This window comes from Oncorhynchus mykiss, chromosome 23 (genome assembly GCF_057628025.1).
Source record: "Oncorhynchus mykiss isolate SJ-2025 chromosome 23, ASM5762802v1, whole genome shotgun sequence".
NCBI lineage: Eukaryota > Metazoa > Chordata > Actinopteri > Salmoniformes > Salmonidae > Oncorhynchus > Oncorhynchus mykiss.
This window is the reverse complement of record NC_143044.1, coordinates 17,401,545-17,412,500: the sequence shown is the minus strand read 5'-3', so window position 1 is coordinate 17,412,500 and position 10,956 is coordinate 17,401,545. Positions and strand designations below refer to the sequence as shown.

Below are 10,956 nucleotides of genomic sequence, written 5' to 3'. Positions count from 1 at the left end.
AGTCATTGGTGAACAGGGAGTACAGGAGATGGCTGAGAATGCACCCTTGAGGGGCCCCAGTGTTGAGGATCAGCGGGGTGGAGATGTTGTTACCTACCCTCACCACCTGGGGGGCGGCCCGTCAGGAATTCCAGGACCCAGTTGCACAGGGCGGGGTCGATACCCAGGGTCTCGAGCTTAATGACGAGTTTGGAGGGTACTATAGTGTTAAATGCTGAGCTGTAGTCAATGAACAGCATTCTTACATAGGTATTCCTCTTGTCCAGATGGGTTGGGGCAGTGTGCAGCGTGATTGCGATTGCGTCGTCTGTGGACCTATTGGGGCGGTAAGCAAATTGGAGTGGGTCTAGGGTGTCAGGTAGGGTGGAGGTGATATGGTCCTTGACTAGTCTCTCAAAGCACTTCATGATGACGGAAGTGAGTGCTACGGGGCGGTCGTCATTTATCTCAGTTACCTTAGCTTTCTTGGGAACAGGAACAATGGTGGCCCTCTTGAAGCATGTGGGAACAGCAGGACGGGATAAGGGTTGATTGAATATGTCCGTAAACACACCAGCCAGCTGGTCTGCGCATGCTCTGAGGACGCGGCAGGGGATGCCGTATGGGCCTGTAGCCTTGCGAGGGTTAACATGTTTAAATGTTTTACTCACATTGGCTGCAGTGAAGGAGAGCCCACAGGTTTTGATAGCGGGCTGTGTCAGTGGCACTGTATTGTCCTCAAAGCGAGCAAAAAAGTTGTTTAGTCTGTCTGGGAGCAAGACATCGTGGTCCGCGACGGGGCTAGTTTTTCTTTTGTAGTCCGTGATTGACTGTAGACCCTGCCACATACCTCTTGTGTCTGAGCCGTTGAATCTACTTTGTCTCTATACTGACGCTTAGCTTGTTTGATTGCCATGCGGAGGGAATAGCTAAACTGTTTGTATTCGGTCATGTTTCCGGTCACCTTGCCCTGATTAAAAACAGTGGTTCGCGCTTTCAGATTTCAGCGAATGCTGCCATCAATCCACGGTATCTGGTTGGGGAATGTTTTAATAGACGCTGTGGGTACAACATCACGGATGCACTTGCTAATAACTCACCGAATCAGCTTATTCATCAATGTTGTTGTTCGATTGGTTGGACCAGCGTTGAACAGACCTGAGCACAGGTGTTTCCTGTTTTAGTTTCTGTCTATAGGCTGGGAGCAACAAAATGGAGTTGTGGTCAGCTTTTCCGAAAGGAGGGCGGGGGAGGGCCTTATATGCGTCGCGGAAGTTAGAATAACAATGATCCAAGTTTTAGTCAGCCCGGGTCGCGCAATCGATATGCTGATAGAATTTAGGGAGCCTTGTTTTCAGATTAGCCTTGTTAAAATCCCCAGCTACAATAAATGCAGCCTCAGGATATGTGGTTTCCGGTTTACATTGATTCGAATGAAGTTCTTTCAGGGCCCTCTGTGTCTGCTTGGGGGGAATATACACGACTGTGATTACGATCGAAGACAATTCTCTTGGTAGATAATGCGGTCGGCATTTGATCGTGAGGAATTCTAAGTCAGGTGATCTTGATATTGTGGTTTCTGGTATCTGGATCAGAATGATCATTTCCAACTATTTTATGAAAAACTGTCTCAAAAACAGCCAGATATATCTGATACTGGATTGCAAAAAAAGAGGATTACAGAATCTGGATAAGTCTGTAAAAAAAAAAAACTGGGCCCAGATGACAGCCTCAGTATCAGATGAGAGTTTTTGGTTTTACTTGATGAGTGCAGACTGTAAAAATATACAGTGCCTTGCGAAAGTATTCGGCCCCCTTGAACTTTGCGACCTTTTGCCACATTTCAGGCTTCAAACATAAAGATATAAAACTGTATTTTTTTGTGAAGAATCAACAACAAGTGGGACACAACCATGAAGTGGAACGACATTTATTGGATATTTCAAATTTTTTTAACAAATCAAAAACTGAAAAATTGGGCGTGCAAAATTATTCAGCCCCTTTACTTTCAGTGCAGCAAACTCTCTCCAGAAGTTCAGTGAGGATCTCTGAATGATCCAATGTTGACCTAAATGTCTAATGATAATAAATACAATCCACTTGTGTGTAATCAAGTCTCTGTATAAATGCACCTGCACTGTGATAGCCTCAGAGGTCCGTTAAAAGCGCAGAGAGCATCATGAAGAACAAGGAACACACCAGGCAGGTCCGAGATACTGTTGTGAAGAAGTTTAAAGCCGGATTTGGATACAAAAAGATTTCCCAAGCTTTAAACATCCCAAGGAGCACTGTGCAAGCGATAATATTGAAATGGAAGGAGTATCAGACCACTGCAAATCTACCAAGACCTGGCCGTCCCTCTAAACTTTCAGCTCATACAAGGAGCAGACTGATCAGAGATGCAGCCAAGAGGCCCATGATCACTCTGGATGAACTGCAGAGATCTACAGCTGAGGTGGGAGACTCTGTCCATAGGACAACAATCAGTTGTATGTTGCACAAATCTGGCCTTTATGGAAGAATGGCAAGAAGAAAGCCATTTCTTAAAGATATCCATAAAAAGTGTTGTTTAAAGTTTGCCACAAGCCACCTGGGAGACACACCAAACATGTGGAAGAAGGTGCTCTGGTCAGATGAAACCAAAAGTGAACTTTTTGGCAACAATGCAAAACGTTATGTTTGGCGTAAAAGCAACACAGCTGAACACACCATCCCCACTGTCAAACATGGTGGTGGCAGCATCATGGTTTGGGCCTGCTTTTCTTCAGCAGGGACAGGGAAGATGGTTAAAATTGATGGGAAGATGGATGGAGCCAAATACAGGACCATTCTGGAACAAAACCTGATGGAGTCTGCAAAAGACCTGAGACTGGGACGGAGATTTGTCTTCCAACAAGACAATGATCCAAAACATAAAGCAAAATCTACAATGGAATGGTTCAAAAATAAACATATCCAGGTGTTAGAATGGCCAAGTCAAAGTCCAGACCTGAATCCAATCGAGAATCTGTGGAAAGAACTGAAAACTGCTGTTCACAAATGCTCTCCATCCAACCTCACTGAGCTCGAGCTGTTTTGCAAGGAGGAATGGGAAAGATTTTGAGTCTCTCGATGTGCAAAACTGATAGAGACATACCCCAAGCGACTTACAGCTGTAATCACAGCAAAAGGTGGCGCTACAAAGTATTAACTTAAGGGGGCTGAATAATTTTGCACGCCCAATTTTTCAGTTTTTGATTTGTTAAAAAAGTTTGAAATATTCAATAAATGTCGTTCCACTTCATGATTGTGTCCCACTTGTTGTTGATTCTTCACAAAAAAATACAGTTTTATATCTTTATGTTTGAAGCCTGAAATGTGGCAAAAGTTCGCAAAGTTCAAGGGGGCCGAATACTTTCGCAAGGCACTGTAAATGTGATTGAGTGGGAAAGCTATTATGCATGAAAAGTGGGCAAAAGACGTGTATAAATGAAGTTTAAAAAACTTGGGACATTGTGAAATCACATTATTTCAGATATAAGAGAAAAGAGATTGTCTATGAAGCCTCTCAACTACAGTATGTATATAAACCACTACAAAGAATTTAGACAGTCTCCTATTGTACGGCAGTCTTCCCACTGGATTATTGAAGTGAGGGGACCCATCTCTCACGATCAACAAGTCACTTATGCCAACTACATGTAAGAAGCTTTGAAGTAAAAAGTAAAGAGCCAGAAAAGCTAGCGTATGATTTGATGTCTAGGTTTACTTCTACATATCCTTCACTACATATTAACAACTGCGAGATTTCCATGACATAGACTGACCAGGTGAATCCAGGTGAAAGCTATGATCCCATTTTGATGTCACTTGTTAAATCCACTTCAATCAGTGTAGATGAAGGGGAGGAGACAGGTTAAAGAAGGATTTTTAAAGTTTTTGGGCAATTGAGACATGGATTGTGTATGTGTGCCATTCAGAGGGTGTATGGGTAAGAACAAATATTTAAGTGCCTTTAAATGGGGTATGGTAGTAGGCGCCAGGCGCACTGCTCTGAGTGTGTCAAGATATGCAATGCTGCTTGGTTTTCCATGCCCAATAGTTTCCCCTATGTATCAAGAATGGTCCACCACCCAATGGACATCCAGCCAACTTGACACAACTTTGGGAAGCATTGTCAAACTGTCAAACTGGGCCAGCATCCCTGTGAATTGCTTTCAACACCTTGTAGAGTGCCCCGAAGAATTGAGGCTGTTCTGAGGGCAAAAGGGGGTACAACTCAATATTAGGAAGGTGTGCCCGATGTTTTTTACACTGTGTATATTACATGCACAGTACCGATATCTCATCCACCTCCCACACCTTGCGGTATTTCTTCACTGCATACAAGATCAAACATATGTATCATAATATTAACATGGAATGTTTGATATTAGCATTTTATTAGGAAATAACAAATCAATAGGTGATTGATCTGCATTCATGGCTTCAGCTAAATTGATTATGTATATCATATCATGTGTCACAGAGAAATAAGTAAATGTGCCATGTCCTTCTGCTTGGTTCAATAGGTACATTTATGCAACATGCTGCTCTTATGTGTGACTCACTGTTAATCTCCATGCTGAGAAGGGTAGTGTGTGGATAATGTGGGAATAATATAATGTGGGACGCTGTGAATAGCTACGAGGGGGGCTAGTACATATACAATATAGGTCCCTGAGCCGTTACTTCAGTAGTACATGTATCTCTGGTACTAAGAAACACAAGGAATATGGTAGATTCTCTTTCTCTCTTGTCCGCCACGCCCCCTCTCCATCTTCCTCTTGCTCTCCCGCTGACAGACTCCAGGATTTTCATCCCTGATCTTTTCCTCACATTTATACCTTACTTTTCTGACCCCAATTACCCTAAATAATCCCAGATCAACGTGTACATTTATATACCAATTAGGATCAATTATCGTAACATGTAAACCTATATTTTTAAGAAAGAAACAATATTGTTGAACATATTGACTATTTGCATGGGTCAAAACATTCAAGGTGTTATTTCCAGTGGTGGAAAAAGTGTTAAATTGTCATTCTAAAAGTACAGGATACCTTAGTAGAAAATGACTCAATTAAAAGTGAAAGTCACCCACTAAAATACTACTTGAGTAAAAGTCTAAAAGTATTTGCTTTTAAATATACTTACATATCAAAAGTCAATGTAATCGCTAAAATACTCTTAAAAATCTAAAGTAAAAGTATAAATAATTTCTCATTCCTTATACAGTATTACAGTATTAATATTTACTGCCAAACGGTCATATGGAGCTGTGAGCTATACCAGCCAAGATGAACACCCTTATCAATATTTTTTGATGGGGATCGTGCCCTTATCTGGGGCTGACAGCAGCAGTCCAGGCGTGAGGAAAAGGACATGGGCGTTTATCCTGCCATGGGTGTAGAGAGTTGGGTGAGGGGGTTAACGCAATGTTAATGTGCTGAATATTAAAGTGCTGAATATCACCAGACAAACACCTGAATATTCTTGTATACTTACAATATGGGGGTGACAATGTTGACTGTTTCAAAGTCAAACTTGTTTTGCATTTGTGGCACAAATCCAATGCAGGTCAATGGTACCTATTTTCGAATTTGACGCTTTGTGTCCAGTTTTTCTATAAGTAACTTCATTGAGTTACACAATCAATTTAAGGTAGATGAACATGAAGCGTGAAATTCTAAGATAGGTACAATTGAATTACATTGGATTTGTGCCACAAACACCCAAACTATTACTTTTAAAAAAACAATCTGGTAGTAACACGTCTCTTTAATGACAGACATTGACCACACCAGCCCTATGGGGGTCTATTTCAATTCAGTGGTTATTGAATAGGAGTGATACTGTGAGACTATTAATTTCAAAGAGTGCTGTGTCTCAATACAAATCAATGAAATCTAAATCAGATCACATTTTATTAGGCACATGCTTGATTGACAACAGGTGTCAACCAACACTGAAATGCTTATTCACAGGCCATTTCTATTTTTTTTATTTTTTTTAACCTTTATTTAACCTGTTAGATCTCTAGGGGCGCTATTTCATTTTTGGATAAAAAACGTTCCCGTTTTAAGCGCGATATTTTGTCACGAAAAGATGCTCGACTATGCATATTCTTGACAGTTTTGGAAAACACTCTGAAGTTTCAGAATCTGCAAAGATTTTGTCTGTAAGTGCCCCAGAACTCATTCTACAGGCGAAACCAAGATGATGCATCAACCAGGAATTAGCAGAATTTCTGAAGCTCTGTTTTCCATTGTCTCCTTATATGGCTGTGATTTGCGCAAGGAATGAGCCTACACTTTCTGTCATTCGCCCAAGGTCTTAGCAGCATTGTGACGTATTTGTAGGCATATCATTGGAAGATTGACCATAAGAGACTACATTTTCCAAGTGTCCTCCTGGTGTCCTGCGTGGAATTCGGTGCGCAATTGCCAGCTGCTCGTACTTTTCCATTTGATATAGGGGAGAAACCATGTGTCCAAGAACGATGTATCAATGAAGAGATATGTGAAAAACACCTTGATGATTGATTCTAAACAACGTTTGCCATGTTTTCAGTCGATATTATGGAGTTAATTTGGAAAAAAGTTCGCGTTTTGAGGACTGAATTTTCGGATTTTTTTTGGTAGCCAAATGTGATGTATAAAAACGGAGCTATTTCTAATACACAATGAATCTTTTTGGAAAAACTGAGCATCTGCTATCTAACTGAGAGTATCCTCATTGAAAACATCAGAAGTTCTTCAAAGGTAAATTATTTTATTTGAAGGCTTTTATGTTTTTGTTGAAATGTTGCGTGCTGGATGCTAACGTTAATGCTAACGCTAAATGCTAACGCTAAATGCTAACGCTAAATGCTAACGCTAAATGCTAACGCTAAATGCTAACGCTAAATGCTAACGCTAAATGCTAACGCTAGCTAGCTACTTTTACACAAATGATTGTTTTCCTATGGTTGAGAAGCATATTTTGAAAATCTGAGATGACAGTGTTGTTTACAAAAGGCTAAGCTTGAGCGATGGCATATTTATTTCATTTCATTTGCGATTTTCATGAATAGTTAACGTTGTGTTATGCTAATGAGCTTGCTGATAGATTTACACAATCCTGGATACAGGGTTTTTTTCATAGCTAAAACGTGACGCAGAAAACGGAGCGATTTGTCCTAAACAAATAATCTTTCAGGAAAAACTGAACATTTGCTATCTGAGAGTCTCCTCATTGAAAACATCTGAAGTTCTTCAAAGGTAAATGATTTTATTTGAATGCTTTTCTGTTTTTTTGTGTAAATGTTGCCAGCTGAATGCTAATGCTAAATGCTACGTTAGCCATCAATACTGTTACACAAATGCTTGTTTTGCAATGGTTGAGAAGCATATTTTGAAAATCTGAGATGACAGTGTTGTTAACAAAAGGCTAAGCTTGAGAGCTAGCATATTTATTTCATTTCATTTGCGATTTTCATGAATAGTTAACGTTGCGTTATGGTAATGAGCTTGAGTCTGTATTCACGATCCCGGATCCGGGATGGGGAGATCAGAAAGGTTAACTAGGCAAGTCAGTTAAGAACAAATTCATATTTTCAATGACAGCCTAGGAACAGTGGGTTAACTGCCTTGTTCAGGGGCAGAATAACAGCTAATGTCAGCTCGGGGATTCGATCTTGCAACCTTTCGGTTACTAGTATGGCCACGCAGTTGTCTTGAAAGCTGAGCTGTAGTCAATGAACAGCATTCTCATATATGTGTTCATCTTGTCCAGCTGGGAGAAGGCAGTGTGGATCTGTGGATCTGTTAGGGTGATATGCAAATTGAAATGTGTCCATGTTGTCCTCGAGGATGTTGTTGATGTGAGCCATGACCAGCCTTTCAAAGCATTTCGTTTTTGGGCACAGGGACTATGCTGGTCTGCTTGGAACATGTACAGTACGTATTACAGAATGGGTCAGGGAGAGATTGAAAGTAGTAGTCCTGGTAAATCTGTTTGGCCTTGTGAATGTTAACCTGTCTAAACGTCTTTCTCACATAGGCTACTGAGAGCGAGATCACACAGTCATCCATAACTGCTGCTGCTCTCATGCATGGTTCAGTATTGTTTGCCTCGAAGCAAGCATAAAAAGCAATTAGCTAGTCTGGTAGGCTCGCGTCACTTGGTAGCTCACGGCTAGGTTTCACTTTGTAATCCGTGATAGTTCGCAAGCCCTGCCACATCCGACAAGCATCAGAGCTGGCGTAGTAGAATTAAATCTTAGTCCTGTATTGAAGCATTGCCTGTTTGATGGCTCTTCGGAGGACATAGCGGGATTTCTTTAACAGTGCCTTGCAAAAGTACTCAACCCCCTTGGCCTTTTTCCTCTTTTGTTGCAATCTCTAATTTAATTTGGATTTCATGTAATGGACATACACAAAATAGTCTAAATGGTGAAGTGAAATTAAAAAGATTACCTGGTTAAAAAAAAAAAAATTAAATAGTGTGTGCATGATGAGTATGAGTATTGCACCCCCTTTGCAATGAAGCCCCTAAATAAAATCTGGTGCATCCAATTACCTTCAGAAGTCACATAATTAGTTAAATAAATAAATAAGCCACCAATCAAGCGACACCATGAAGACCAAGGAGCTCTCCAAACAGGTCAGGGACAAAGTTGTGGAGGGTCGGGTTATAAAAAAATATCTGAAACAATGAACATCCCGCAGAATCCATTATAAATAATATGGCACCACAACAAACCTGCCAAGAGAAGGTCCGCCCACCAAATCTCATGGACCAGGCATTGAGGGCATTAATCAGAGAGGCAACAAAGAGACCAAAGATAACTCTGAAGGAACTGCAAAGCTCCACAGCGGAAATTGGAGTATCTGTCCATAGAACCACTTTAAGCCGTACACTCCACAGAGCTATGCTTTACGGAAGAGTGTCCAGAAAAAAAGCCATTGCGCAAAGAAAAAAACAAGCAAACACATTTGGTGTTCGCCAAAAGGCATGTGGGAGACTCCCCAAACATATAGAAGAAGGTACTCTGGTCAGATGAGACTAAAATTGAGCTTTTTGGCCATCAAGGAAAATGTCTGGCGCAAACCCTATATCTTTCATCACCCCAAGAACGCCATCCCCACAGTGAAGCATGGTGGTGGCAGCATCATGATGTGGGGATGTTTTACATCTGCAGGGACTGGGAAACTGGTCAGAATTGAAGGAATGATGGATGGCGCTAAATGCAGGGAAATTCTTGAGGGAGACCTGTTTCAGTCATCCGGAGATTTGAGACTGGGACGGAGGTTCACCTTCCAGCAGTACAATGACTCTAAGCATACTGCTAATGCAACACTCGAGTGGTTTAAGGTCAGCCACCACAGGCAAAAATTGTGATTTTGCTTCCATCTGTACATTTTCAGATTTGGGATGTTTTGCAACTATAACTTCCCTACTTTCATAAGATGTACAAATAAATCGACAATAACGTATTGAAATTCTTGATTTGTATAATTTTGTCATTTTAACTTCATGCTAGCATACATTTCGTTCTTGATAGCATGTTTCATGTAGGACTTCAACCACTATTTATAAAAGTCTCCATGTTGAATCATACAAAAGCTTGTTTTCTGGAGCATATCATTAGCCAGTCTACACATGGCTATATGCTTTGTAGATTTAGTACTTTGTGCTGAAAGATGAGTAATTCCCTGGCGTCCGATTGGTTACTGGCATTTAAAGGCTCTTTCAGGCAACCTGATTGGATAAAATGCTGCACGTGCCGCGCAGCACTTCCTTGTTTGAAAATAGCTCCCGCAAAGAATCTACGTAAAGAGAGACAAAATTAACAAATCTCGAAGACTATACCTACGGTATGTGAATATCAATAAGCGATCTCAGTTAGCCAATGCGAGAAAATCAGTGAATGAAAAAAAATTAAATGAGCCTGATCAGCCGATTGAGGCAGTGGCCGTACAAGTAGAGGAGGAAAATGAGGTAGCTGGCAGCAGTACGTTGAGATGCAAATTAGATGAAGATGACCGATAGCAGCGATCAACCAGACAGCACCCAGCCAGCCAACAGTGGATTTTATTCCACATGTCACGAATAAACCAACTTGTACATGATTTGATTTTCCCTAAGTGTCTACACACTGGACTGAAAATCACCATAGATCCCACCAACCAAGGATTCTGTAATTATGTCATGATAGAATGTGCACACTGTGAAGGTGATCGTGATGCATTTAGGAGGAGTGTTTACACTTCCTCCAGGCTGCAGGAGTATTCCAGGGGAGATGTGGCATTTGACATAAATGTGAGGATGGTTCTTCTAGCCCACGAACTTGGACTTGTTTATGCAGCGCTAAAGAAAATAAGCAAAGTCCTAGGGATTCCTTCCTTGCATCTCAGCTCATATCAGAGACATAACAGGAGGTTGACAGGTAAATAAAAGGGGAGAGTAGCCCATTATTGTCAGGTGATTTGCTGTGCATAAAACGTATTTCCTTGCTCCAGCAAATGTATTCAAAGTGAATAAACAGAGTGATAGGAAAACATAACTATACAATGAGACTGTCACATAGGCCTACAGTGTCATAGGGCTGTAGCCTACTGTGATTACTGAGAAATTAGCTTTACATAAAGTGAATAAATGCTGATAGGTTAATATTCACATAGGGTAACATGCTGATATTTAATCATGTAGTTATGACTGTAATGTTGACAGAGATCATAATAAGTACATTTCCCCCTCATTTTAGTTGCAGAGATTCAGCAAGGGCTACAGTCAATGGAGAGAGCCACAAAGATCATTAGAGGAGAATATGCAGATATAGACCCAGACATGGCAGAGTTGCTGAAGAAGGATGAGGATGCCATCATAGAAATGAATGTATCCTTTGATGGCATTTGGCACAAGAGAGGATTCACTTCCAGCTACGGGACAGGTAAACACCAGTCTCAACTTCAA

The 10,956-nt window shown here is 40.9% G+C and overlaps 1 protein-coding gene across 1 annotated transcript in view; it reads right to left on the bottom strand.

Moving 5' to 3' along the window:
• Positions 1–10,956, bottom strand: part of LOC110502511 (glutamate receptor ionotropic, delta-1) — a 457,066-nt gene that overhangs the window by 245,763 nt on the left and 200,347 nt on the right. The gene's annotated exons all lie outside the window — the stretch shown is intronic.